Consider the following 4,943-nt stretch of genomic DNA (forward strand, 5'->3'; position numbering starts at 1 on the left):
ATTTTATATATAAGATAAACTTATTAAGTAAAGCATTAATATTGTTATAGCTTCTACGAACTGTCCAAAACTTGCAGTGCCTTATAATAAAGCACCTAATGCCTCTTAATTTAAATGTTGCTTCGGCATTGTAATCTTTCAATTTACCGCAATAATAAAGATTATACAGTGCAAGGATCAGCGCAGCAGCCCTATTGTTAAAAATGAATCCTAAGTAGGGCTTCATTTAGAACAGCGGTTCTCAACATTTTTCGTTTTAAAATTGCATTGTATTTTTGCTAGCAATTTCTTATAAAAGGCTGACGACCCGCGTAGCGGAGCGGTCACCACTCCGGTCTATCGCGCAGTGTCCCGGGTTCGATCTCCGGCTAGACAGATATATAAACGATGAATTTAGGTTTCTGGGTCTGGTTGTCTGTGTATGTAACAATAGCACCCACGATACAGGGAATCCTAGTGTAAGGCTGTGAGTGTAGAAAGCTTTTTACTTTTACTTCCTTTAAAAGATTAAAAAGCTTGCAGTTCGCCTGATGGTAAATGGTCACCGTCCCACGGACACCTGTAACCAATTCCATTATGATAGATGAATTCCCAATCCTGATGACCAATGTCGCCTCGCCCTGTCCATGTGCGGCAGTAGCCACTTACCATCAGGTGGACTGCATGCTCGTCTGCTACTCCTAGATTATAAAAATAAATTAATAGCGTAGATATTTACAACTTATCTTTTAAGACAAAAGATAAAACTATGATGAATTCCACTCGCATAGCATCCCAATTTGGACCGTTTAAGAGTCGAAAAACACGGAAACAAAAGAGAGCGCCAAGATCGTAAACGAGATAAGATCTGTAAGGGTCTTTAGGACAAAACCGACGTTCGGAGCACCCTGACTATTCCCAGTATAACAGATTGTGCTTCTGATTGTAATCAGGTAGCTTAAATGATAATAAACATGTAATGGACCCTAAATAGATCAGTTCTAAAAGCGATGACATAGGAGTGGCTACTTTGTCACTAAAATGGAACATCTCAGAACGCGAATCTTTTATATAATCTCTAACTTTATGCAAGTGATAGAAATTCGTAGCGTATGACGTATACTACTTTCTAGAGAACCATTTCCTGAATTTTTAGACTTAGACTTATTGAAAAGTAATATCTCTTACCTATGATTAAGACCCAAAGATTTGCTATTGTCTGTAACTGTCATTTATTTATAATAAACATTAACAGCCATTTATTTATAATAACAAATAAATGTTGTTAATATATGTTTAACATACCTATTTTAAACCGTTTGTTAAAACGGTGTTCTTGTTTTATACATGTTATTTTGAAAGTATGTGATAAAATATCACTTCAGTTCAGAGTATTTCCGTGCGAAAAACCGACCAATTATCATCAAATGATTTGCGACTTCAAGTAAACATTCTAGCGGGAACTTTCTCAAGCGTTCCAAGTACGGATGATAATCTTGATAATAATCGGTTAGCCTAATAACCGCCGGAGCCTTTGTCTATTGTTTACATTGGGGTGGGCACGTGATTTTGGGAGTCACGCCGGCACCTTTGGCAGGACCTCCCTGCTGTTACTGTTAAATACGTTGTCATTGTGACGGCGGGAGCTACAGGGTGTTTGTTTATATTAATTAATTAGACAAATTATTGTCCTTTTTTTTGTTTTGGTGTTGACGATTTTAATTTACTATAAGGTCTCGAAAATATGATTTCTTTTTAAGGTAGTTACAGTAATAACTGATTTAAGTACATAATAATTGTAAAAAGTATTTTTTTATTCTGTTTTAAAAGACTAAGTAATGAAATCTGAAGTTCTCAATAATTTCACATTTTAAATTTTATATTAATTAATTGAAGTCACTAAATTATGGTTGTATTTACGATACTAAATGTTATTGTAATATCACGAGAATGTAAAAAGGAAGGTGAAAAAAATCATATTAGATACTTATTCTGATCAATATCTAAATTATGGCGAAAGAGTATATAACCAGCCAAACGCCAGTGAACCTAATAATCGGATGAAAATTAGTATTAATTACACCAGTTAATCTCTAATTCATTATACGAATTAAGACACCCCCTATACTCGTCGCCAAGCGCACGTGTCGCTGTTTAGCCGCGCGTGCGTCGTGCGCTAATGGCCGCTGTCGCCGCGCCGCGCCGCGTTTGACGAGCCGACGCAAATTACAAACGGATTGGAATTAATACATATCCCGACCGCCCAATAGAATACTTGGGTACTTGGTTTGACTAACTAATAATCATTTTGATACTATGAGTATTCATTGGTTTATTCTGAACGCTACGCCATAAGCCATTGACGCTAGTCCATCTTTATAATGGTAGATGACCAATAATTAGATGGATACTTTTTATGTTATAGAAGTAGCAATCAAAAATTAAAATAAAATAACACCTAGGCCTAATGGATCCAGAGATCTACCTTGAAATAGGGTATCTGTCTTACCACACCATTTAAAAAAGGTTTGTTATTAGTATGAATGGTGGTCAAAGAATGTTCCCACTTTTAAAAGAAAACTACTCTGTGCTATTTTGAGAATAATTCTATATGAAATTAGCTAAAGAGGTTACACCAGAGATTAAAATGTCTAAAGAGTATCTAAGAGAAGAAAAAAATCAAATAAAATAATAAACCAAAATTGTTAACAGAACTAAGCTTTTACATAACTCTTATAGCTACGTGGATAGAGTTGGAAAGCTTCCAGTGGCTCTATTTCATGCAATTAGACGACTCTATGCATGAACTCAGTAGATATGACTCTAACTTGTTGTATCCACTATTTGCAGAGTAACTTTAGTTGTTGATCATTACAAAATATACCAAGTACCTTCTGACCGTCATTCTCTATTGAAAATATAAGGATAGCCCGCTCCGAGTTTTTGGGCAAGTTGAAATTCTTATACCAAAGTTTGCTTTAAGATCGTTATATTGTTTTATAGGTCACAAAGTCTTATATTATTACGTTTGGTAAATTTATTATTCACCTACATGTTAATGTGGAATGGTAAATATTTCGTAAATCGTTTTGAAGGTGGTAAAACCCTTTGTGGTTCGATTCCGGCGGCACCACCGCCACGCCTATTTCTGCTTAATAATAGCAGTGTTAGGCGCTGCTGTGTTCCGTTTAAAGGATGTGGTAAGGGAGACATACTTTTCCGAGGCGTTCCAGCTTAGTCATCAGGGGTAGGGAGCGTATCTGTGGCCGACCTCAGGTAGGAATATCTAATCCTATCTGGGGTTGATTACAGATGTTCATGGGCGGCAGTAGCCACTTACTATCAGGTGGACTGCATGCTCGTCTGTTACTCCTATATTATAAAAAATATACTATCCTTTTTACTAATGTGGGTTTTAAGAATGTTACGAATAGTAAACAAGAAAATTACTATACCAACCAACTTTAAACATATTTTATTCAGTATTTGCTTAATAACTACGATTTTTTCGAGCTCTGCTGTAAGGGTCCAAATAATATAAATAAAAAGGGTTGAAAATATCAAGGTGTTCCCACATTAGCGTGTAGATGGTTTGATTGCGGCGGTTATCGCGTAGCGCGGGAGCGGGCCGCGGGCGACGCGATTATTTTAAACTTTTTATCCGATGTTTGAGACCATACCCCATAGGGATTAAGAAATTGGACGTTTTTCTCTTTTTTATGCTTCAATTGTTTCGCTACTCCGAATCCATAGAAATGAGCCATAGCTTAACAAAAGTCTCAGTTTGAAGATCTAACACGTAGGCTTAATTGGCTCTATGAATTGGCTCTATGAAATCAGGATTTGCTTTAAAGGTTGTATTTTTTCTAGAGCGATTTAATGGTTTACTTATAAAATCATCATATGTGGCATTTATATCTTGAAAAAAATCGTAGTATACTAGCCAAATACTAGCCAAATAGGCAGATACTAGCCAATTTTAAAACGCACTGGTGTTGATGATAATTTAAGCGATAAACAGATTAATGTGTTTGATTATTTTATACGCTATAAATACTTGCAAAAATAGTAAAAATGCCTAACGAATTATTAAAAAAAACATCATAACTGCACAGACACGGAGGTCGACGCCGGAGGAGACTCTAGTAGTATTTTAATAAGAACACTTGAAATTTCGATATTAATTATAGAAGTTGACTTAGAATAACGAAGAAAAATCTCATAGCCGATAAACTAAAATATATAACACTATAGTTGCATACATAGTCCATATGCTGTTTATTTGTTTTAACACGTTCTAATAATATACCTACGTACATCAGTAAACAGCGTATACGATCTTTATATCTATCTCTGGTAAGTACACATTACATCAAGCACCTGTCCGCAAATTGCTAGAATTAAAACGTCATACGTAACAAAAACAAAACACAACCCAAGCGCGTCATTAAATACCAATTAACTCCATTCCTAATCTAGACACAATAACACCTCCTCCGCAAATCGTCACACACATTACAGATATATCAATAACTGTCATTGACTCGATCATTATACTATCTCGTTTACACAAAACTACAGTAATTACGCCAACATTACCTACGTCTCTCTCGAACTCATTAGCTTAAGCAATGCTTCTTACGGCCAACTCTTTCTATTTCTTTCACGCTAAACTACGAACGTAAAAACGCGTGTAGCGACCTCTATCCGTCCCGCTCTGCCGCGCTATCAGAACCCTGAAATGAAGTCGTACTTTGACAGTTTCTTTTTATTTTCAAACGAATGTTGCCTTTTTTGAGATGACAAGTCAAAAGTGTTTGAAATCGTTCTGAAATTGGATGTGTCCCCCACGTCCATGCGACGGGACTCGTTAAGGCGCGAGCGCATGTTTTTCGACAAAAAAGAAAATAAGGCGTGCGGGAAAGAGAGGCTTAGTGGAGGCTTTTTATAGTCGTTGTCCCGAT

Source organism: Epargyreus clarus, unplaced genomic scaffold, assembly GCF_041222505.1.
Source record: "Epargyreus clarus isolate Ecla_fem2 unplaced genomic scaffold, WU_Ecla_fem_2.2 ptg000010l, whole genome shotgun sequence".
NCBI classification, from domain to species: Eukaryota; Metazoa; Arthropoda; class Insecta; order Lepidoptera; family Hesperiidae; genus Epargyreus; species Epargyreus clarus.